Source organism: Lepeophtheirus salmonis, chromosome 5 (genome assembly GCF_016086655.4).
Source record: "Lepeophtheirus salmonis chromosome 5, UVic_Lsal_1.4, whole genome shotgun sequence".
NCBI classification, from domain to species: Eukaryota; Metazoa; Arthropoda; class Copepoda; order Siphonostomatoida; family Caligidae; genus Lepeophtheirus; species Lepeophtheirus salmonis.
Window position 1 is genome coordinate 30598508 of NC_052135.2, and position 27714 is coordinate 30626221.

The following is a 27714-nucleotide window of genomic DNA, read 5'->3' on the forward strand; positions in this document are numbered from 1 at the left end:
CTAACTTTGACTGTTACTGACTTTTTGAACGACTCATGATACAATTCAAGTGTATGGGGGCATTGAAAATGTGGTCATTTCTGAATTGTTACTATCAAGTAAATTTCCAGTTCAAACCTGCAAATTTGTATAATCTTTTTATGTACTTTCCCTTCTTTTCTTTTTTTGAGTTTATCTGAACAACGTCGTCTAACCTATCTATTTTATTGATTTGGTACCATAATTTTGTCACCAAAAATGAGATTAAATAAGTCACATTATCCATATAAATAATTTTGGATAGGTATACGTGGAATTGATATTATTGAGCGATTCCGATACTTTTAAAAAGGCAGTTTCTTACAAAAGCAGTCGATTTCCGGGATTTTACTGTGTTCATAATATATACACTAGGGTGTCCCCCCCAAGTTTGTTCTAATATAGATTACAGGTAGTTCGGATAGGTTGTCATAGGGTATGAAAATTACCTATACAAAATGGTTTTGACCGACGAGGACATCTTTGTAGTCTCACATCTAGTTCAAAGTTTGAAAAAAAAAGGTAAAATAATTTATTTAGTGAATAAAGTAACTATATATACATTTTTAGTTATTTTACATTAAATAATTTTGATATACATTTTTATCACCTATAAAAAGTGTTTCAAAAGTTTTTTTCTATAATTTTCTTAATGAGTAAAAAGAGAAGAGAAAAAAGTTAGGAACATGTGATGATCTGCATCTTGTGCACATTCTTTTTTTTTCAGAAAGGAACGATCAATTTTTTTAAAAAGTTATTCCCTCTTTTTGCTCCATAGGGCGACTTTAGAAAAAAAACAATTTTATGAATGTTTTTTATGTTAGGATAGTGCCTTTCATAATTAATAAACGCAAAATAAAGATAAATGCTGTATTTTAATATTTATTGATGAAATAAATAACATTTGTCTCCTTTCAAACTTTGAACGAGATCTGATACCAAAAGATGACATCATAAGAAATCGAAGTATTCTATAGTTTATTTTCTTAATATTAGACAACTTTTCCGAAATAGCCATAATCAAAATTTGAAAAAAGTTGAAAATCAAACCTCCCTAATGTACACATTGTATTAAAAAATACGTTTCAAAGTTAATTCTGCATAACTATGTAGGTATACAGGCCTATAGGCTATTGGAAGTGTTTTAGGGAAGTCTGTTGTTCTTTATGTATGTACTATATATTGTATGTACTTATATACTATATATGTATGTACAAAATTCAATTGTTTCTTCAACAAGAACAGGAAGGCCAGGAAGTGTTTCTTGTGGGACGCTCACTGTATTTATTACTAATGTACGGGGTGGAAACCAAACATTTACATGTGTTTCACATGACAGAACTTGCAAAACTATTATTTTATGCAAACTATTTCCAATACCTATAAGCTATTTCTCTATTCAATTATGTCACCATTGGCTGTTACAATGGCAGTAACCGAAGGATATTCTTATAAAATGCAAGGCTAGTGTTGTATCAGTCCTCATTTATTCAGCCCAGTCCAGTCTTAGAACCGGTCCCATCATTGGTCATTGGAACCAGTCCTGTTGACTGTTGATCCTTCGGGCTGTTAGTACTAAAACAATAAAAAGAAATAAAGTTAAAAGACGTCATCTAGGACCGACCGAGGCTGAATAGTGGTGGGACTACAGTCTTCAGTTCTAAATAAGGTAAGACAGAACACTACTTATGGATGTAGTAATATTAGGCCTAGTCGACTGTTGCGTACATGAACTCTACAATTTCATAACGTTCTCTAAATACATACATTTGTGGTAGCGCCACTACCATCCTTCCTTTCAAAGTTACCTTTCCATCCATCTTCGTTTTTTACATCATAAATAGTCTTAATATCCACTCAAATTAGCTTCGAAATCAAATCGCTTCTGGAGATTGACCTTCACTAATTATGAGTTTTGTGTCCCACACTGATGTCATTAGCTGCTCAATTAAAAAATAAAAAATGTTTACTGACAGTTAATATTTTATAGATACCACAGAGTGGGAACCAAAACTTGCAGTATTATTTATTTACAAAGGTATCCCCGTTATTTTTAATTACGAAATTTCATTATGCAAACAAACGACAGCCGAAAAAAAATGACTTGTTTTTACCACATGTCTCTATGTGTAAAAATGTTGGAGGAACAACAAAAAAGGGAAGGCGTGTGCAGGTTATGAACCATGATAAATGGAGAATCTTCTTTGACGTCATAAATTGCATTCTAAATGAAGAAGACGCAAAGTAAATATTTTGACTACATAATTTGAACAAACTGTCAATCTGTTTGCCGGTGTGTTGATGCTATTATTGCTTGAAAAGAAGAACATATTGAATAAAATTGATAGATAAAAATAGTTTTAAAGATATTCAAATTGGTTTTGAGTTGTAGTTACTATTATTCCATAAAAATAACGTTTTTCGTAATTTGGCCATGCTAAATGCAAGTTTTGGGTCCTTACCCTGTTATATGATAACTCATCAACTTATTTTTTAATATTCATGCTTTAAGTCTGCTTATGAATATTTCGAAATATTAGTGCCGTAATCACAAAATGGGTTGAAATTAGTTCTTTGGAAATTTCCTATTTGGCAACTACACTATTCCTCACCAATGGGGAATTACCCACAGGTTAAGAGCAAAGATAAATACAGCGTCTTCATTGACGTCATAAATTGCATCCTAAATGAAGAAGACGCCGCCATATTGCATGCTCAACTAAATATTTTGACCACTTAAATTGAACAAACTATTAATATATTTTTCTAAAACTCCAATAAATCACCTAGTGATCAAAACCAGACATTACACCGGCATTGAATACTACTTGATTCCAATATGGTATTTCAATTAAATCAAAATAATAACACCTGGGGACAAATATAGTTCAAAGTAAAAGCAATGGCTTGGAAAGTCTTATGGGGAATTTACTCCATAAAGTGAATAAAAATAATAATAATAATTTTAAAAAAACAAACAATTTTGAACAAAAAAAACCGTTTTTCTTTGTTAAGTCCGGAACTTTTCAACATAAAAACACTATGAAATGTTTCCAGTTTTACATTTAATATTATTTTTTGATCAATTATGGATGGGAAAAGTAAAATAATTAGAGAATTTTCCTTAGAAAAAAATAATATTTTTTTTATTTGTCACGTCAAAATTTTGAGTTGTATGATTGTGTAGATTTTTTGTTCTCACCCAGTATACTTTGTACATATATTATCTGCATATTTGCCCACACTGATGTGAGTCTTCTTCATTTGTTACCCTATTCATGTACATTCTAAAATAAAAACTACATATATTGTATACATATTTCATTTACCGAAGTATGCAACAAAATACCAGAAAAAACCCAACAACATTTAAATGGTTTGTCATGATGCATAAAAGGAAACTGAACAATATACAATATAATAATTCATTACTTACTCCACGTGAATTTGCCTACGGGAGAAAACCCGTCAATTCAAGTACAATATTTCCTTATTTTCAATAGATTTGTTCAAATACATTATTTTGAAAGTTTTGCTATTTGCAATATGCAAAGGGGGTTTAAAGAAAAAAAAGAAAGAAAATGAATAAGTAATCTCAGTCATTACGTGCAATTACCGCATTGGGGAAGTGTTTACAAATAAAAACTCAACAAAAAATGAGCTTTTGTAATATAAATGTGGGATAAATGTTCTAACTTTCGATAAAAATAATTATTAATGTGTAGATTCTCAAGATCCTAAATGTATGATGCGATTATTTTAACGCAGTCAGTGAATTGGGGTAAAATAAATTGTACTATGTACACTATGCGCAGTTAATATATTTATGATCAAAAGTACACTATTTGAGGTGGTAATATTTTTTCAAATTTCGTAACATCAATATATAATACACTGATGTACAGAGTGCTCGATTAAAATATAAACACTTTTAATTTTAAGCTTTTACAAGATTTAATTAACAATATAACTTCAACAAAATAAATAGATTTGTGTCTTAATCATTAATGTAGCTGCCCTTAGTGGTAATGATGGCGTCAAGGGGGTGGCAGAAGGCCTGACACTCTCTGTGGTTGTCGTCCTATGTCATGGTGTCCCGGTGCTGGCTGACAGTGACTTTGAGGACATTGGTGTTTGGATAACAGACACTGCAGGTCTTCCCTCGACATGCACACAAAGTTGTAGTGAAGGAGGCTATTATCAGGGCTGTAGGGGGCCCAAAGTGTCAAAAAATAGTTCAAAAGACTCATTCAAAAGAGTTTTGCAACAGAGTAGATGGGTTTCTTTCATTGTTGGTGTGGAACCCTGAGATCTCTCGTATGGGCCATCATGAACTTAAAGGGATTGGCCTGGGTTGCTTTCTTTAACACCTCCGTGTCCAGTTTAGCCTTTTTGAACAGGCCCTTTTTCCTCTCTAACATTTCCAACTTACTGACGGCATAGACGGTTGTTCTGGAGACGCTCAAATGCTTGAAGACACGTTCTGGTGTCATTTTCTTGACTTGAATGTAAGCTACGGAGCTCAATTATGTTATATTTTGTAACTAATTCAATGGACCACCCGGTATAATACCCTTTGTTGAACCTTTTTTTCGCCTTATGGGTGAAAATGATCTGTTATCAAATTTAACATACGAAAAATACCTGTTATTTACAGTTGTCAGACATGAAATTTCTTGACTTTTCCTTAATAGACTTCAATATTAGAAAAAATAAAAAATAAATTTTTTTTATAGTTTCATTTTTGCTGGAAATAATTTGTGTACAAAAATTATCGTACGGGTAATTAGGCCCAGTATTATTATATGATATTTTACATCATACATAATTTTATAAATTTCTATACGTTTGTTGGAAGCCCAACAGGAATATTGATATATATTCTTGTAAAGACCAAATATTGTCATTTAGGGCAGAGACCTAATTCTCTAATTGAAGATTTGGAGCAACAAAGATATTTGAAAGATAAAGCTTTATAAAATCTAGGGTATAGAAAATCCCAGTTCACTAACTAATGGATAAAAACAATTATAGGGAAACGAATAAAATATTTCATTCGAACCTATAAATAATCCCTTCCAGAATGTTGTAAATGTTAAAAAAGTACATAATCTGTCTAAAAATAGACTGAGTATGTATTATATTTTTATATAATGTCCTAGTAGAACCTTTTACTACAAATAATGAGGATATATTTGAAAATAGTAAATGAATGTTATGTATAAATGAAAAATATCAACGTATTGGCTTGACTTTTAACAATGTTTTGATTGGAAAAAGGAACGTAGTGGATCAAGTTATTAGATTTTAAAACTTTTTTTTTTTTACGAACAAATTAAAATTCATCTATTGAAGGTTTAATCCTTTATTTCAAATGTGTTGCAACTTGTACAATTTCTTCGTCATTAAATCATTATTTTATTACAACATGGGTCATTCTGATGGCCAACTATACATTGATACTATCGTTTAACTTTGATCTTTTCAAATTATATGGTTATTATGTATGTATTTATAAGTAATATATTTAACTGTGGGCAATTAAACTTTATATTGAAGTAACAGAATATACTTTTATTTGAGTAATTTTGTTAAAATAGCCAGAAATGACACCCTTGATATGTGATATGTCCATTAAATATTCAATTATTGCATTATCTTCATTCCATGTACTATAAATCCTTCATATACAAATATTTGCCCTAACTTTTGGTTGCAACTTGTACAATTTGCATATACCAAATTGTAACTTGTACACAAAATATATATCCAAAGATGTTATGTTGTTTAGTTTTAGATTTATAGACTAAACTTAGGAACATGAGTTAGTATTATGTTACAATATATAATTCAAGGAACTAAAGTATATATTTACCAAGCTATATTAGAAAAGAAGTTCCTCAAGAATGTTGCTTCCAGCGAAAGATTGGACTTTAACCAAGATATTTTTAGCTTGGCTTTTTTTATTTTCAGTGAAGATCAAAAATAGTCAAATTGTGTAAAGTTGTCTATATTTAAATATGTAAAAAATAAGTAGTTAAAAATGATCAGATTTGATAAATCGAAGAAAAATATAAAAAATACTCAAGTAAGACAAAAGAAAATTAATTTACATAAGGTACTCTAAAAAGAAATCCATTATTTTCAATGGATTTTATAACTTTTTTTCCCATCAGTATTTTTAGGATCTTAGCAATCAAAACTTGTCAGTGAGACTAAACAATTTTCATTATTCGAAATTTTCGACAATTTTCCTTGCACATCAAAGTTACTGGAACGGAATCGACGAAACCAAAGCCTCGATAAGGTTATTTAAAATAAAATCTATCAATTTCTTATTCTTTTATCGGAGCGATACATTTTAGCAAAATTAAGTACGATTTGCGACGCACGCATAATAATAATTGTTTTTTTATAGAAATTGACGACAATTTGCTGAAAGAAATATTGTTATTGGTTATTTTTGTGTTGACAGCCCATATATACTATAGAAATTAAAACTAGAAGGTTTTGTGGGTCCCGAGGAATTTTGTTGTAGTATGGAATATTTTTAATATAAAATTGATCTTCAAGGTGTTATAATTTATGTTTTATTTTCACTTGTTGTCATAATTCCAACTCCTATTGTAGGGGATTACATAAAATATAAGTAGGAGTACATTATCTCAAAAGTCATAATAACAAGTCAAAGGCTAACTTAATGATGAATGAACAAACTCAAAAATATATTATCCACAAGGTGGTGTGGCAGTACATATATACAATGTACATAGTTGGGGGCGCAACATAAATAAATTAGAAAGGGATTCATTGATTTTTCTTGTGCACCAAACACAATTTTGAATTTAAAAATATTTTATACATTTACAAAGTGGTGGGCCAAAGATTGAAGTATAACTTAATTACGATTTTATCCCCGCTATTTTTGATTATACGATTTAATTACGCAACTAAAAGACAGGTGAAACAAAAATAAACAAGGGTTCGGATGGAGATGTCAACGATCTCTGCAGTCTTTTCAGCAATGACACGGACACAAACATATCGCCTTTTTATGTTGCTAATTTTAAAAATGTAGGAGCAACAACAAAAAAGGCGATATGTTTGTGCCCGTGTCATTCCTGAAAAGACTGCAGAGATCGTTGACATCTCCCTCCGAACCCTTACAAAAGAATTTAATTGTTTATCTACACAGCCAAGAAAAGACAAAACGTATACAACATTAATATGGATGCCTTCTGGCCTGCCACTCATGTGCCCCTACTTCAGACATGACATCAACCCTCCCGGAGTTTTCTGTTGGGGGTATCTTTGAGTAAACCGCCTGCCACACCTCTCATCCAAATATTTATTCGATCCAAGCATTACAATATTGGATACAGATTTCATCATCACGAGCTACCAATCTGTTCGCCAGTGTAACGGGACTGTTATTGCTTGTGATAGAGGAAATATTGAATAAAAAGTATAGGCACGCATAATAATTAGACATATAACAAATTCGTTTTGAGTTTTCTGTGAGGGGGAGTCTGTATATATTATAATCATTTAGGTAGTTGCAATTTTTTTTTGCTGGAAGACAACGCCACTCTCAATCGTGTTGAAAACAAACTAATGTAACATTCTACATATAATTATTCGCTATTGAATGAAATATTTTAAAGTCCTTATTTTAAATATGATGAGAAAACTATGCACTTTTTTTAAAACAAATTAGTATGAAGCCAAAAAAATAAGTACATATGCATAAATGTAAGGTAAACTACTTTCATAGCACATAAATAAGATGTCTCCCATTTCCTCATAAACATGTTCAGACTCATAAATTATTATGTTCTTTAAATTTTGGTAATAATAAACTTCCGGATATCAAGTAGAATGTACATATATTTATGCTAAATAAATTATCTTTTGGGTTTTTAACAATAATTTAGTCATTGTTAGGTGTTCATAATTAAATAATATTTATAAAATAATTAGGAAGTTTCATTTCTTTTACAATTTGGTCATATAAAAAGTCTTATTTTTTAAAGAATAACTTAAAGAGATATAAATCAATTTTTTATTAATTAATTATCATTTCAATTATTTATGGTGTTGAAATATATAAATATTTTTTGAGTGTCAGTCATAATGGGTTTAGAGTTATGAATGAACACCTGATCTGATGGCACTAAACTGATCTATTTGTCATATTTAGCTGTGGAGTTATTTACATTCAAGAGTTTCCCAATTTTAAATTGAGGACATTAATATAAAAATGGGTTTTCCACACGTAGTTTGCCACGCATTATAAAACAGGAAATTATATTTCCACAGCCAGTTTTATATAAGAATATATCATAAAAGTAGTACGATATTACTAAAATATAACTTTAAAGAAATAAGAAAATATATATATATATATATATTTCATATTTAAAAATTATGAAACTAAGAAACACAAAATTTGATTAAAATCTATTCACAAATATTGATCATACCTTGAAATCGTTCATAAGGTTATTTCCTATTTGATAAAATAAATTATTATTATATTTTTTCTATAAAATGTGAAAATCATTTGCTTGCCTTAAAATTTTGAAGGCAATATACATTGTACAAACATGTAAATTAGCGATGAGACAGGACACAATTTTTTTTTTCGGTTCGGTCTTATACTTGAATTAACCAAAAAGATCCGAAACCCGAACTGGCTTCGGGAACTAGAAATTTTAGGTTTCTTTAAAAAGAATAATAGAATTTACTATGTATTATAATGTCAGCTGTCTATTTTTTCTCCGCTGTTCCTCTAATCTCTGTTCTTAATAATGATTGGTTGAATTCGAATGAGTTCTTATTCACCTGTGAACAGATATCAACTATTATTGTATAATAGTTCTATATTCGGAAGAATTTCATTGTATTATTATTGTTTCGGAATAAGTTATCAGTAAAAATATAACCTCAATCCGGATTCTATTTTATTAAAATATGAACATTGAATAAAACGCTCATAAAATTCGAGACAAGGATACGTCTTATGTTGGTTTCGGATCTGGATCTGAAGGTTGGGTTACCCAAAATTTACCCAAATATTTACAAGTAAAGATCCTAAAAAAAAAGATTTTTTTTGGATCTGTACTATCTTACATCTGATCAATAAAGAAGGAAAAAAACATATAGAGACATGTGATATTTATCCTTCTCTTAGATACGTAATGAAAGCATAAATTATGCCATTTTTGTTTAATACCGAAGTTTATGCTTATACTAAGATAACTGCTGCTATTTGTTTGTGTTAAATTGTTGTCTGATGTATGTCTTTGTGAAAAGAAAAAAAAACTAAGTATAGGGATACGAAAAGGAAAAACGGTTGATGCGTGTGTTTTTTTCTATTTTTCTTTAATTATTTAATAAGTCGTGTGTGCGTTAACATCTCTCTAAAAGAATAATTCTCACCTATCTCCGGGGAATTAAATTGATTTAAAAATACACAATAAAATAAATATATATGAATTAAAGCATAATTATATTATTTTTCCTGTACTAGCTATTTTAAATGTGGAAGGTTCTTCATAGCCGTAATTCATTTTCTGCCCCCCCCCCTAAATCATATAATAACAGGCAATATTAATAATGTTCTTAATTCCGTAACACCATATCTTGCTCCCGTCTTCTCCTTGCACTCTTACGCAAATCCCATCTATAAGTATATGTTAACATTTGAAGGAAGTATAAACACTGGTATGTCAAAATGAATCTTGTTTACTTATATTAGTGAGCGTTCTAGAGATTAAAGTACTCATGACTCAACCCAACACAAAATTATTATTTTCTCATAGTCTTACTATTATTTTTTCATTCTTGAGGAGATAACACATCATATGCTCTTATATCAGTATTATTGTATTAAGTAGTTACGGGTGGTGTGCCCATGAATAATAATTATCAAAAATGTTACGTGTTTCAAAGCAATGCAATTGAAAGGTTTTTTGTTTTTGTTTTTCAATGCTAATTTTATTTATTATGGGAATGGAAAAATCTATGTAGATTGTACATACTATGAAAAATGTGTACACATATGCATACACTTATAAGTACAGAATAAACATGGAAGACAGTGAGTTAAGTAGAAGGTTATAGAAAAATAAAAAAATATCCTCAGTTGAGAACGTTTCGACTTTAGAATGCGGAAATTAATTGTTTTTCTATTTTTTCAAAATAAATTAACAAGATTTAAGGAGGGCACAGACTTTAAAAATAAATAAATTATAAGATAAATGGGCTTGACCTTACAAATTGGAATATCTAACCCATGCAATTGCAAAAACTTTGCTCTAAATGTATCATTGTAAATTTTTATATTACCTGAATATACACATTTTTATATTAATTACTTTGCGTGCTCATAAATAAATTTGACAATGTTACAATTTATTCCTCAGTATGAACCAGAGCATAAGAATTGTTTGGTTTTTAAAAAGTATAAATTTTGTAGATATTGACCTTGAAAAATCATTTTTCAATATTATATTATTTTTATAAATATAAATAAAAAATAAACGCTTCATATAACAAAAAAATAATCAATTTATATATATTTTATAATATGTAGATAGATCAAACATTTCAAAATATATATTTATTTAAAATATCATTTATTCTTTAAATGAACTATTAAATAGTTAGATGTTTTTGATCAGTTCTTTTATCAGGTCGGGAAAATGTTTAGATACTCAAATGAACGAATTAAACAAACAATGAATCATAATTTTATATATATTTAATTTCCAAACAATTTTATTTATATACTTTATAATCATGATATTAAGGATAACTAAACTTAAATATGATCACCGATTGCAGGAATAACGGCTGTGTGGTCGTGGTGGAATGGCTTTTGATCTAGGCCTTTGACATGGGAGACTTTTGTAAGAATAGTTACAATACTGTGTCAGTGGTGGTCAAGGCTGTTTGCCAATGAGGTTTGAGGAGAGACAATTCTTCACTGAAAAGGATTCCCTAATTCTGTATAGAGCGCTGTAGGAGTCTTGTTAATGACCTCAAGAATCATGGCGACAGGGGGATTTTCTTTTCCGATGAAGAATTCACAAAAGGTATAGTTACTTCACAAATAATAAATATTACCTATAATCTACATCACATCTATCGTATAATTAATAATTAAAGAAGGAAATTTGGGAGTACGTTTGCCTTCTGTATTAGTAAATCTAGTTGAAGTTTGAACTTGTATAATGAACAATATCATTGACATAAAATTTTATTCAAAATTTAATAAAATCACTTTTTTAATTATAGTTAAATTAAATAAGTTTATATTTGACAGTAGAGTTACTTTTTTGCATCTCTTAAATTATATAATGTCTCCTCGTTATCTTTGATTGCAATGTAAAAATAAATTCTTTCAGTTTAGAAATTGAATAATTTTTAGTTATATATTTTACTACACTATTTTATTAATTTCACAGTTCATTACAATTATAGAAACTTCTAAAGATAGGTAAAAACTTTCAAAACATAGTAATTTACATTAGTTTGTTCAATTTTGTTTCTTATATAGTAATGCCATATTTAGGGGTTTCAATTATTCTCTAAAGTTATATCCCTATATTTGAAATCCTAATGTCGTCATCATCAATGCTTTTAAATTTTCAGTGAGAACCTAAAATCGTTACTCATTAACTTTCTTATAATATCATCTACAATTTTTATTAATCTTATGGAGACATTGTTATTTACAATTTGACTAGCAAAAAATTATCTTCACAACGGAAGAATTATAGATTGATGGATTTGCTTGTAAGGGGTAATATCAGAATAAATTAAGTATTTTAACTCACATGAAGGCTCTAAAACAAAATTTAACTTGGAATTCTTAGGAATTTCAATTCGTCCCTGAAATTTGATTACATAATGGACAGAAATAGGTCAATAAAATATAGCGTTGAATTAATATATTATTTTTTTAAAAGATTAGACATATCCTTTTTTCTTAAAATTTGTTCAAGATTATTTTTCTTTTTCCGTAGCATATTTTTTCAATCTAGTAGAAAGAAAAAAAAACATAATTTATTACTCCATAAATATATACATAGCCTCAAAACTAGTTGTTTTACTAAAAACCAGGGATGTAGTTCGACTATTGAAACTGTGGGAGGGGGTGAGGGGTGATTCTAGGATGTAAAATCTAGAAGGGGCATTTCAGGTTCACAAAAAAATTCTAACATCGTTCGTGCTAAATGTTTAAGACTAAAAAGCAATGGCTTGTAACCATATTAGAAGATGAGCCACTTTTTTCATTGTACAAAAAAAAAAAAAAAAAATAGTAAGAATAATAATGCAGAACACAAATTATTTTTGCATTTTTTTCTGAGCTTTCTCCATTGTCTTAACTCCATAGTTTTGACTGCAACAAATTCCATTTGTTTAAAAAAAACTGGTCTTGAGCATAAATTTGATTAATAAACTGAATTGGCCTCCAATATGCCCTTTCAAAAGGTGCTAGATAATTTTGCCTCAAACCATTTCGCCTAAAGACATTTTGATTGAAATCCATTTTTCCTCTAGGATATTTCGTGTTAATATATATATATATGATATTTCTACGTCGTTTTTATATTTCTGCATAAAATTGATGTTGCCTTTGAATTTTTTAATCAAAATATATAATGTGTATTACAAAATATAAGTTGTATTATGTTATTGTTTTCTTTTGGAAAAATGATGGAACTATACACAAAAATTTCAATACATATACCAACAAAATCTCACTATGTAGTGTATTCGAACCAGAGACAAAATAGTTCATCAAATTGGTATCATAAGAAAAATAAATAAAAACGACAACGATTTTAACCAAAACGACGTATAAACATCATTTGTTGATACGTTAAGGCAAAATAGGTTAAAGCAAATTTACCAAGTACCCTTTCAAATAAACTCTACCGTATTATATTTCATTAACTCTGCAATAGTGAATTGGGATATTATGTACGCCATGATGTTCCTTATTCCTTTGAAACTACATTCTATCCTCAATAATTTTCAGTATGCTCCTCAAACATTAAATCTGGTTTTATCAAACTTTTTATTATCCTGAAAATACTAGACACAAATTGCATCTATCCTTTCTTGGTAGCTATTATTTTATATAATAGATATAAACTCATCAAAATTGATGGGCACTAATTCGATTCCCAATATTAGTAAAAAGTAAGAATATTTAAAAGAAATTTTTATAAAGAACAAATATATAATGTTATTATTAAAAGAATAATAAGCTATGCCTTGCTGAAAAACGAAACTGATGTTATTTGTAAATAAAAATTGATTTTGAGCATTTTAATTGATATTTTTGACTGCAAAATGGATGTCATTGTTAAACATATGGTATAAAATTTCAATACGTAATTATTATAATGGGTCAAGTGTTTATCATGTAATTTAATACCTATTATTTTTGAGATTTAATTCTTATGCAGTTCCCTAGTTGTGCTATAAAAAATGTGCAAAAAGGAAGGGTTAATTGTGACTAGGTATTTTCTACGACCTTTAAGTAGTACTTGCAGAGGACTAATCTAAACGATTTATTATTAAGCTAGAAAAATAATATTATATTACTTTTGTGTTAATTTTTTATGATAATAATTGTCTTATTGCAAAAGATATTAATTGATTTCCTAGTTGTTTTTTTCCCGTCTATGTATGTCCTTGAAGAAATATTTCAATTGCATTAAGAAAAATTTAAAAAATATATATTTATATGCTATAAAACATTTGGATCATCGCCAAACTTTATTGAAACACATGTACACATAATGATTTTACTTTTATATTATCTCCTTGCCTTTTATTCAGATAGGGAAGACTAGAACGGACAAGTAGCAGCACCTTTTTTTTTGTGATTTGGATCTTGTTTGACTAAGACTCGCCTAAATTTTAAAACAGCATATCTACTTCCAGATAAATATTTCTACAAAACTCCAGACGCAGCTTTATAAAACCCGAAACTACAAGATTATTAATAAAGGTTCTATGACAATTAGCCCAAAACATCTTTGCCGAATGAACATTTCAATGAAGTAAATTTTGACGCAAGGCCATTTTGCCAAATATGCAATTGTTAGCGAAAGAGGAAAGGTGACCTTGCTTGTGAATTTGACATGATCCAAACCACCATATGCAGCTTGGTAAAGATAGACTTAAACCTTAATGCCTACAAGATAACTCCTAGTAAGTGGGTTGAAGCCTTGGGATCGAGTACAGCGTGTGACCCGTTGCAAAATCCTTCTCAACAAGCTGGAAAAACTTGACTTATTGACTCTCCACAGCCACGACTGTTCCCCTCTGGAACTTTGTATTTTTGAGCACCTCAACATCTCGCAGCTTTTAGTCGTTCGATACATAATAAAGGACCAACTGATGTGTGCCATCATCACTGTTTGAGCTAACCTTTAGGTGAGCTTTGTAAATAACTGCTTTGCAATGTTCAGCACCAGCCTGGAACTGGTCATTAAGGCAAAAGGCGGCTATACTGATTAAGAATAATGATTTATATTACATTCCATCGATTCTTCTTGAAAAAGTCGTAGAAGATGATCCATACTAGCTAGCAAATAGAAAATTGTGCGCAGCAAAATATCCAGCAAAGAGTAGTTCACTCCATGCAGTTTTTTTGCTCACGTTTGATTTTTTGGGTTGTAAATTGGTTAAACTATTTTTGAACATATGAAAACTTTAATTATCTTTTAGATGATTTTTATGTCACATAAGAATTGATTTATAGCCATTTTTTAGAGCAACAACACAGAACTTACAAAAACTAGAATCAACATTGTTTGTATCTTGCTATGTCCAATCTTTAATTTCGGTACAACTTACCATTTTACATTGAAACACTGAATGTACAATGTTCTTTTCCCTCGAGAAGTCTGTTTTTATCTGTCATATGCATGTAGATAAATTGTTGCATACAATTACTATGAAAAATTTGTTAATTATCCATTAGTTTGACCAGATGAATGCTAAACAATGTGAGAGTAAGTTGAATAATAACAATAGCACAAACACTAAAAGTCTGAAACGTGTGGTGGCACTGTGATCATAGCATCACCTTATGGTGAAAATTTGGCCTGTCATATAGAGTTATAAGAAAAAATGTGCTGCAAGACGTGTGCCAAAGTAATTGACTGAAGCTTACAAATGCAGAGAATTTGATGTGCAAACACTTTCAAAAAGGCATATTTAACTCTATTGTCACTATGCACGAAACCAAGGCTGCTTTTAAACCCAGATACAAAAGAAGACAGCTAAAAATGTATCCCAAAGGGAGCCAGGGCCCTCATCAAGTAAAAGGTGCAAGAGAACCGGAAGAAGCAGATGGTCATACTTGGGTTCATAAAAAGAGAATTATCTTATTTGTGTTCTATTTAGAACCATGGTAAACTCACTCTACTTCTCCAGGGTGATGTCTAGTTTCACGAAAAATTTCTGGGCATGAAGGTCTGTAATTAAACATGGACATTTGTAGCAGTCCCATTGCAAGAAACACTAAGGAGTTCATCAATGCCAGGGATTGATCCCCTACCTCCCTCCCTCCTCCCTTTTCACCTAAACTGGCACTGGAAGACTTTTTCTTGTTCCTTCCCCAAGGCGAAAGGGGTCTGGCTAGTAGCTGAATTGCTGACAATGCAATCAAGACAGAGTGGGAGGGTGTCCGCAAAACCATTACCATTTTTGACTACGAGGCATCTTTGAACAAGTGGGTAGAGCGTTGGAACAACATTATCCAGAGAAAGTAGGTTATGTTAACTAACAATGTGTAAAAAAGTTTTTTTATAATCCAGTAGTTTGGCTTCTGTATGTTATTCGATTTGTGTTGACTATCCCTCCCTTCGCAGAGGATAACGATGACAAACAGACGGCATTATTAGAAAAAAATACTCCCTTGAAAAACTACTCTTACCTCTCAAACCCCCGGTCTACCCTACTGCTTGAAATCAGAGGATGACCAACTTCTTTTCCAGTTTCCAAGTCATTCATTGTTGAAAAGAATGACTAATAAATGATCGATTGAGGCATAGTTAAGATGAAACGCTCAGGGTAAAAAGGAAATGAAAAAAAAGTAAAAAAAATAAAAATACATAATATCTATATGTATTTTTTTCTTTTTCTTCGTAAGATTCATTTCCTTCCGGAAAGTTGCTGTAGACATCTTGTTATATCTATGAGTATCTATTATGATTTCCTTTACTAATAATTACAGCAATTCCTAGGTTATATTTCTGTAGATAAGTACATAATAGGCACAACCCTATAAAAACAATTAAAAAAAGGTAGTTGTTGATGGTTTAATTAGTACTACAAGTAAGTTAAGTACTTTTTATTTTTGTTTAATGAACCTATGATACTTGAGAGAGAGACAAATGAGCAGTACAAGGACTTTCGAAGGCTAACATACAAACTACATATTTTCAATGGCGTGCATTCATTTGAGGAAGCTATTTTTCACCCAAGTTAATTCCAGTTACATTTTAAAAATAATGATGTCATTATTAGACAAAAAAATAATGAAATTACCCCCCCCCCAAAAAAAAAAAAAAAAAACTTTTCGCTTTAAATCAAAATGAGCTACGTATCTCAATTTGTTGTAAAGTTATGGTCGATTATGCATTTTTTATGTTTTGTGTTAGCTTGACCTTTCAAAATTTAATACCTTTTTATTCTGACAATTTATAATCTTTGTACTAAGTTTCATCATAACCAATCCGTCTCGTTTTCCCTAATACTGGTGACTAACAAACAAATAAACTAGAATGGCACTTGGTAGATCATAAAATCTCCGCCTCCAATAAAATTGAGTTACGTATCTTAATTTATTCTAAAGCTATGGTCTATTCAGCATTTCTTATGTCTTGTGTTACCTTAACCTTTCAAAATTGAATGGTCTCTTTTTTTTGCTGGTATTTAAACTAAATCACCTGCCCTATTAAATATTTTGTCACCAACATTTTTGATTTTGGTTGACTCTGAATAGAGTCCCACTGTATTTTGAAAATCTTTCAAAAATTGTCAACTTTGTGAGACTCCAAAATAAAAGTCTAAGACTTTAAGCATATGGTTTTTTTGCAATTAACTCCAAAAAGAATCAAAATCAGTTCATTCAGCCCTTTTTCTTTTGAAAACGCGTGCCAATGTTATTGGTACGCACTGTACTTTTATCTCGCAGAGGTGTATTGAATATGTCCTAGAAAGCAGGATCATCATCAGTGTGATTCCAGCCTATATATCATATTGTGTTCCTCAACCGGTTGCATGCAGCGGATCTAATGAAACACCATGTACAGCTAAGCTCCTTTCCTCCCATGCATTTTTCAAGTTGTCAGTGTTATTATGTTAATTTTCTGTTTCTTTTATTTGGACATACTGGCGTATTATGCTTTACTGGTTATGATATTAATAATATCTAGTGTTTATTGTGGCTATGTTAAAAAATTAAGAAACAGATGATCAACAAGGTACCCCTTTTACTCTGAAGAGTGTTTGATAGGAAAACAGATTAGTTGGCATGACATTTCATTATATCATCTACAATCATCTCTGGGGAGAAGGAAGTAAATAGAGTTGGCATTGGCAAGAATGACTACGGTGTCCATTCTAAAATTCTACACCTAGTCTAACAAGGATATATAATTATAACTCCGGAACAAAATTATCAAAGTTACTCTCGATCTTTTATGAGTACATGGTTCTGAATAAAGTTTAATGTATTAAAAATGGAAGTTCACTACTGAGGAAAAGCTAAAAAAAAACTAGAGCGTCTGCTCATGAAAGATGAAAAGTTACAGTGGGGGAAGACTCGGGAGCAATGGGAGCAATAGCTGCAAGTCTTTGTGGAACTCGGAGTAGTATTGAAGATCAACATTCGGATTAAGTCCAGTCTATGTGTTCATGTTATATAAGGACTGGCATTTGTGTTTATTTCCTTCCTCTCATGGCTGCCTGCAACGGATAAAATGAAACGCCATGACAGTAAACCTACTCCCCTCCCAGGCATTGTTCAATTTGTCAGTATTACCCCGATTCATTTTCTGTGCTTTTAAAAAAAAAAAATTTACACAAATCATGATCACTTGTATTACTCGAGAATCATTAGTTAATTATTCATGGTTTTTTGTTTTTTTTTATATTTTTCATATTAAAAAAATATTATCGAGTCTATAACGTGGAAAAATATTCTCTATTTGTGAGTAGGGCTACTTTTCCATTAAACTGGATATTTTTGATACATAAAAGTTATATTTATAAAAAATATCTTATCTAAATGATTATCCGGATTTGGTATTTAAAAATTAACCATTTAGACAAAGACAAAATATTTTTAATTGCTGAAATACAAGCCATTAACCCAAAATTACTTTGAATCAATAAGTAGTGACTATTAAAATCCATATATTTAGGAGTGTTAATAGAATGATTTGTTGCATAAAGAATCACATTACAAATAAAAAATATTGATCGTTGCAATGAAATATTGATAGCTGCAAGGTTAGAATATCATAGTCGATAAGTTACTTTGATCGGTTTAATTTAGGTATTCAAGTATGAATTTATACAGGGTGGGGATTTTAAAGGGTCCATTGTATAGGTTTGCTCGGATGTCATATGTTCTCTTTTTGAAATTGGAGATAATGAGAGTGGAAAGTCGCAATTCAATTATTGTAAACTTTTTATAGCAAGGAAATTACTTTACAGAGCGAATAATATATTATCTGGGTAAAACGGAAGGGATCTCGTCTTTTTCAAGATATTCTGACCAGCAGCACATTGGAGGATCTATAGGTAATGGGCAGACGTAGCTCAATGGACAACAGACTTGGGGGAAATTATTCTCTTGAAGTCAATGGGCGTAGCTTCTCGTCACGGTCATTCCTAAAGAAATTGATATAGATTATGTATATGGACTTCAAAGAAAATTCCTAGATCAAATGGAATAATTGTAACACTATAATATTTACAGAATCAGTGCAACTCCATCTGAGCCTATAGTGGAAAAAAAATCTGGTCGAAGAAAATATTATTGGACTAGAAAGAGAAGGGCCTCATTTTTTTTTCCAAACAAGGACTTACAATTGTAACTCCACTCCAAATCATCATGGTTACTCGTTGTCTTTGATGAGGCCGCACGAATGTTCAATCAGGTCTTGAGTACAATAGAGTGTAGTAGGAATACTACTGAGGAGTAAAATATTAATGACAACAGCTAAGTAAAAGAAAATTCTTTCGTCAGATTACCAATTCCAAAAAAAGGCCAACTAAAAAAATATATGGAATCGCCGTAGTTCATGGACAATGCGCTCAGGAAAAGTTATTCTTTTGAACTTAATGTGTGGTGGTTCACGCACAGGCGATTCTTCGAAAAATAAATATAGTTTATGTATATTGATTTCTGCAAAAGATACCTAGGTTAGATGGAGTAAATGTAATACTAGAATGTTTACTTATACTTAATCAATGCAACTCCATCTATCCAATTAATGGAACATTAAAAAAAATACACACGATTTAGATCACTAATTACTTGCGTCCTTGGGTTTCCACCTTGTACGGAGGCACACAATAATAGCTGCAAGGCGTTTGCATTCAAGGGACATCTTAAGAATTTTGTATTTTTCTTATACGTTTTTGTCAGTTAAATCTGATCAGCGGACATTCATAAACATAGATCTCAGGTTTGCCAAAATATTGAGGTCCAAAGTTGTCGCGGATTTAAAATTATCCCCCAGTACATATAAGATTTATTTTTAAATATATGAACATGGAATAAGATCATGGTTGTCTGTACATAATAAATCCTATCAACAAACCATAAATCTACACCAAGTCAACTCTACGCTATTTCCTTTTTGTAAAGATATATATTTATATATATAAATATGACCAAAAATCAATAATTTATTTTCACTAATTGGGGTTTTGAAGCTTAAATAATACATGATGGAATCTTAGTTCCGCAAAAAATGTATGTAATTGCTCATCCAAAGTTACATCAATAAAGGTATAGACACGTTCCTGATTTTTTAATCGTTATTTAATACAAACATTGCTTCACATAAAATATACTTTTAATATATGTACAATTAAATATTTTTAAGGTTTGTGCTGATGCATCGGAATCAGCAATAATCAGCCTTTTTTTAAGTATTTCTTGTAGGATTTTCGAATATTTTCTCCATGTAAAACGACTATTACTGTTTACATTCCAATATGTTTTATGTGTAAATTCACATAAAATCTAGAATTCGTATGCATATTCAAAATGCATCATAATAGCCTGTATCATAATCTTTCTTTACCAAATCATAGCAAGAACCAACCGTCAATTACACCATCCGACTGATAAATTCGTCTTTGTAGTTGAAGGGGATTTGATTGGGCGTCCAAATTGTCTTGGGGCCCTTTGAAACTTTTTTTCGGGATGTGGCAGGAAGCTAAGTCCTGATGCCATATGTAAGGGCTCCCATTGTCGATTCAAGGTTTTACTTCGGTGCCTACCACGTTCAGATAGGCATCAGTGTTGATCCTGGAGCTTTGGGGAACACATGAAGAGGCTTAACACGGACATCGGAGATAAACACTCCGAACATCATAATGTGGGCTGGTAACCTCATCTTCATAACAACGGACACATCTTTGGGTCAGAAGGCCAACCCCTTTTGTTTTGTTTTCTGACCTTCTGGTCCTGGCAAAAGTTTTCTCGTTACGTTGTCGCTCCCCCTGCAGATTCCAAGGAGGGATCCAAGTCTTTTCCAAATATTTGGGACAAAGAGTTAGTTAATTGATTCCATTTTTTCCAAACTGGTGCAAACTTGAATAAGCTATCTAACAAAAAAAAAATTAGAGGCCTAAGATCTTGCATATACCAAAGAGAGCACACCAAAGTGGAGGAATATATGGCTTGCGCAACATGTGTGTATATAATATATCATTTTAAAATTCCCTTGATGTATGGCAATAAGGAAAATAATTTTTGAATCATTTATTCTAAATGAAGTTCATATAAAAAGAATTATATTCAATATTACCTAGAATGCGGCCAGTTTCTAAAAATTACCAGATGATAATTTTTTTAATTGTATGCCCCAAGGATTTAGACAACTTTCATATCCGTCATAATAGCTCTATAAATCTTGAAGAATAAAATAATCACAATAGATTAAAATAATATTATAATGGAAAAAGAGGGAAGATTTGACATACAAAGTAGTTCTGTGCTTTTAATCAGTCAGTCATCTAATATAAACATTTGAAAATGATTTTTTTAACTAATTGAGCATCTTATCTGCTAAATAATAACCAATGGCTCATAAAATATATCCCACCAGCTTGTTAAAATAAAAGAAACAGTGAATAAAGATGTTCATTCTGACAGTTTGAATAATGTTTGTAGGAGAGCAGGTTAGCTGTCATGACATTTTATTAGATCAGCTACATATAGCCATGAGAGGAAAGAAATACACACGAATCTCCCTCCGTATAAAGCAAGGATAGATAGGCTGGAATCACTCCAATTTCGATCTACTCCGAGTCCAACGAATACTTAGACTTATTACTCCAGAGCAAACACTCATTGTTACTCTTTTGCTTTCATGAGCACACTAACTAGTTATTACTTGATAATTAGATATTCTCTCTTCAAGAATGAAATAAAAATGGGAACAGTTTTGAAAAATAAAAAACCTGTTCAGATTGTTAACTGGAAAAAACCGCTCCCGCTTTCTAGGACATGTTTCATACACATTTATTCATGACATATATTCAAATATTTTTTTTAAACTGACTTAAAGCTGAACTTGATGTTTTCAAGACCTATACGACCGAATTATATTCTAAAAAAAGTTAATTGAAAATGAATTATAAAGAATCTCCTTGTTATTTTCTATAGAAATAAGGTTCGAAATAAAATTCCCAATGGTCTTTCCATAATGTTGTTTCCGACTACAGTTCTGTCCAGTTCAGTCTCAGTATGGCATAATTCAGTCCTGCATTTTTCTTAGTAAATAATTTATTGTTATTTAACATAAGACGTAGATACATGGTAAAATAGTGCAGATATGCAAACATTACAAAACAATACATACATATGGCAAAGAACATTATCACACAAAGGGGTATATGTACTACAACATCAGAAATTGATCTTAAGTGCTACATAGTTCTATAGTTATTTTGAATAATTTGTTTTATATTTGTACATTTCATAAATTTAAGAATACAAAGATCTTCATCCAATTCATCTCTCATATGAGAGCAATGTACATCGGCGCTTCGTGGCTTCTATTTGCAAATATTACACATTGCACTTACTCGTATTGGCCAAAAATGCCCAATTGCCAGTGTAAGCTTGAACAAGTAAGTTCATGTTTTAACGCGAAAGTTTGAAACTCTTTTGTTTTGGTTTCTTCTACATGTGATGTGTATGTTTCATTCTTTGATATTCCTTGTATCTGTTGCACCAAACTTCGAAGAAGAAGTCACGCACAACCATATTTATGTAGCTAGGAGGAGCTCCAACACACAAAATTTTTTGACTTTCAGTACCACTCTTCGGAAGATAGTCTGCAAAGTTGTTTCCTGAAATATCTTAATCTTGCACCAATCGAGATATATGTGTATTTCACATTTTTCAATGTTTAATATTTCTTTACACTTCTAAACTGTATCACTTTTTGTAAAGCGATTTAAAATAGTAACAATTGCCAATTCAGAATTTGATCGAATTATAACATTTTTTGATGGCTTGTCTTGGTTTAGAAGAGCTATCGCTGGTTGTATTATGGTGAGGATTTCTACTTGGAATACCGATGCTTCGTTATTTAATGATGCTGATGATTGAAGAAATGACATGTCACCTCGAATGATAGCCCATCCTGCACCTGTGTTGCCTTTTCATTGATGGATCCATCTGTATATATAATTATATCAGGGTGTTGAACTTGACAGTTGTCGACCTAGATACAATTACCAGTGATATAGTCACTTAATTTATTCAATTCATCTTGATCAAGCATTTTATTGCAAAGGAACGATACCCACGACGTCTAGGAAGATCACTGGTGCTATCCTATATGCCCCAGAGAAAATCTTTATTCATGTATATGCCCCCAAATTATAATGTGCTTGATTACTTCCTTTCACTTTTTTTTAATCATTTCTAGTACTTACAGCCTGAAAGGCCAGTTTTAAGACTGGACTTCACCGAATAAACAAGGATTGACACAACACTTGCATTTTTTTAAAAAACAAATAAAAAAATGGTTGTGTTCCACGGTTACCCTAAAACATACTTTGACCTCTGCTACTTCACCTATTCCATATATTTTTAAGAGATTTCTGTTTTGGGTAAAGGAAACGAGGGACGTCTTTGAGCCCAATAAACGTGTATATAGCACTGCTAACTCTTTTTTGATCTAGTGGAAACATGGACAACTAGCTCCTCATGCAGGCTGGAGCCAGATTCAGGGGCAGGTAAGAGGCTGTTGTTGAAGCTGGAAGTGGTTTGTTTGAGTGATTGACTTCACTATGGACTCTTTACTGTAAGAGCAAAAGACTTGCAAATTATTGAATTCATATTGGTAAATAAATTGTAATTTACACTATTCTTAATTTTTTCTACTCTAAAGTCCCCACCCTGTAAATAAATGATATCATTTATAAAGTCCTCTGATTTATTACAAAAATGATAAATAATAATTATTCAAGCATTTAAGGTAAATGTAGCTCCTATGAGGAAGACAACTGTACAATCCATTCAGAAATTTGATTCGAGTAAATATAATCTACCTCAATACACCTTAATAAGACGGATGGGGTCCTTTGATAATTATTTTCCTAGCTGAAAAGGCTTCTAAGTGTATCCATCATTCACTTATCCAAATAATATAAGGATAGGTTAGTATATAAAGGTATACATTTAGCCTAAGGACAATATGATTCTACGTATTTTGAACGAAATATCGTTGAAAAAAAAAAAAAAGATGGAGAAAAAACGCCTTATGGTATATATCTAATGTTTGAATACAAATTTAAATTAATCATACCGGATTCTTCTTTTTATAAATAGTTATGTATAAAAAAAAGATATAATTAGTACTTCTACTCCTCGTCAAGAGAAGCAAAACACATCTTAATAACTTGTATGCATGCATACTTCCTACTTCTTTCAAAAGTCTGACCAGGGCCCTCAATCAACATTCGACAGCTAGGCTCATTCTCTCTTTATTATTTCCTACAACATCCATCCTTGAATACAATATTTATTTATCCTGATACCCACTTCCAACAGCCCTGACCTGAATCCCTTGGAATTTTCTAAGTGATCTATCTTTCAGACCTAGGCTTGTACCAAGGACCACCCGAGCAGAGACACTCTAAAGCGTATCTTTATACAGAAATGGGGCACTATCCCTGACGAAACTGTCCGTGCTGCCTTTGCCCAAGTGCATCTTCGTCTCCACTATGTAATCCTTGAAAGGGGGCTATTTCGAACAAAAGTTTTTTTTAAAATTAATTTCTATTATAATTGGAGCATTTTCACAAGAGTGGATACACGTTAATACATTTATATTGAATTCATACACTAAACCACGTCTTCATGAACTTATTACTTACCCTGCCGTTACTTTTATTGTATCATGCAACCTTTTCTCCTAACAGAAAACCAAATAAAAGGCTCGAAAGAAGATTGTAGTAAGCCATATATGTCAATCATAACAACTGCTATGTATCTATTAAATACTTCCAGACAATTATTGTCTTATCCACCATTTATAAAATAAATGACATATTTATATATATTTCATAATAGTAAAATGCTAAATGATATTTTATTTGATATGTAATATAAAATTTTCTACACATTTTTATTTGTATATGTTAGCCAAAATTTATTCATAAAAATAATAAAATGGCTCATATATACCATATATATATAGGTCATGTATAGTCATATTGTGATGTCTGTACTAGGTGTAATTTATTCGTTCTAAAATAATCAGATAATCAGGCAGTTAGACATAGTAAGGGTGTGATAAATTCAAATCTTTGGTCTGAAGAACATCTGCAAAACCCAGAGCTATAAACAAACAAACATAAATCGGGGTTGAGGTTGTTTACTTAGATTACTTTGTAAATAAGGCGATCAAGAGTGACGCCATATTGTGACAAAATAATAAAACTTAAACAAATTATAATAAACATTATGAAAAAGTGGAAACAACAGTACTCTGAAGCAATCTATACTTATATCAAGCCAGGCACCAGAAATTAACACCACCTTTTGGATAAAAATAAAATAAATTAAACTTAACAGTTTATCAAAGTTTTACCCGTCTATTGCCTAGTTTTATGAAGGTTGGGTGATTGAAATTAATTCGTATTAATGTGTATATTAAAGCATAAGCAATTAGTTACATAATAAAACAAACCTGAGCTCTCTAGACTTATAAGTCGAGATAATGACACTTGAACACAATCGATGAATTTCTATTCGCGTGCTTCAAGCAGTTGAACGTCTCCAAGACCATTGTTTACGCTGTCAGCAAGTCCGAAACATTGGATGGGAAGAAGGTCTCTGTTAAAAAGGTCAAACTTGACCTGTATGAATTAAACAAAACAGCCCATGCCAATCCCCTACAGCACCTGTGGGGCCATGAAAAAGATGAGAGTGGAGAGATCACTTTTGACATCAGTAATGAAAGAAACCCAAATTCTCCGTTGCAACTCCTTTTATTTAAAATTTTGGGCTCCCAACAGCCCTGATGCCAACCACCTCGACTACAAATTTGAGGGCTTGTCGAATGGAAGGCCTGCAGTGTCCGTCATCCAAATACCAAGGACATCATAGCTACTTTCGGCCAGTACTGGAACGCCATGACACAGGACCACATCCGCTGCGAGTGCCAGGCATTCTGCCACCGCCTGAATTGCCGCTAAGGTTGGCTACATTAATTGTTATCTTTTTCTTGTTTAAAATTCGATTTGTTCAGATTTTAATGGACCACTCGGTACTGATACTTTTCTTCCATTATATTTCTTTTCTTGTACCTCAATGTCATTTTAGGACTTCTTGCTACATTTTACTTTGATTTAACTCAAATATTACTGTTTATTACTGGCATCAAGTTGTATTTAATACAGAATTTATGTCTTTTTATATTTTGAAAGACATTTGATGAAGTTTCTTGATGATTTATGGGAAATTTTTCCGTTTTATGTAGTAATCTTTGAGCCGCACGGTTGGCGTTTCCTTCAACTATGATGCAATTTATTTCGTCAGTGAAATGCTCCATAAAAACTTATTGTAATTTTAACATTAGTTTGAGGAAATGAATTGATTGGTCAACTTTTTATGACACCATAGGAGTCGAATATCCTTTATATAGTTCGAATTCCCTATTATTAATGTAAGAAAAATAAACAAATTTGACGTCATATTATACCCTTTTGTCAGTGGATATCTTTGCTCAATCATGTGTGCATCTGGTTGCTTTGTGACTAGTTATTAAACATGTATGTATGTATTTTAGTATAAAGTTGTGCAAATTCCAGACAAAGAGATGCATATTACTTGGGTTTTTCATTTGCGTGTTGACTCTTGTGGAAGGGAAAAAAGAGATGTGACGATTTTAATGCATCTATCAAAATAAAACCTTTGTGTTTGTTTGCTTAGTATGTACACATTATATCACATACATATATGTTATGTACAGGGTGCGACAACATAACCTCCTTTTTTACAATGCAATGCATGGGTGTGGTTTCATTCCAACATTTATTAATGGGGGAGGGGGATAGTGTGTATGAGGGGAGGGGAGGGTTGAGATGACACGCGTTGCATACATTAATAACGAATTTTTTTAAGGGGGCATCTTCATTAATGCTCCAGTATTAATAACTGATTCAATAAATTTTTGACACTAAGTTTAAATATATAATATTAAAAAAGAGTTGAATAGTTTCTAATGAAAAAAAAAAAGAAAAGAGGGCGAGGAGAAGGCAAGAGGGAGATGTATGGTACACGTGAATGAATACCTTCGTTAATACGAGCTGCTGCCTGTTATATGATTTTAGGGGGAGTCAATGAATTACTGCTAAAAAGAGAAGAATCTTCTACTTTTAAAATATAATTCATTAGTGCAGGGAAAATACCATATTGAAATTCATATATATTTATTTTATTATGCATTTTTAAATAAATACAGTACCACAGATAGGTGAAACTGCTTACATCAGAGAAGGAAATTAATACAAAGACAACCTATTAAATAATGAAAAAAAAAACTGAAAAAAATAAACAGAAACAACCGTTTTTCCTTTTTTTAATTTCTAAGGGTACTTTTTTTCTCAATTTCTATTTACAATTAACTTTTTCGAGGTTTTGCAAGTTGTACTTGAAGTAAGTAGATAAAATGAATCGTCACTTAAAAGAATGAGAAATAACTAAATTTTATATGTAAGGCCTTATCAAGGCCCATATAAGTTTTTTATTCAAATAAAACTGATTAACTAAAGCCAAATATTTTGGGCATCTTAACTCATTCCAAAAATTTAAATACAAAGACTATATAATTGACTCAAATAAAATGTTGGGCTATACAGGATAAGGATTAGTACAACTTTAGACCTCAATATCTT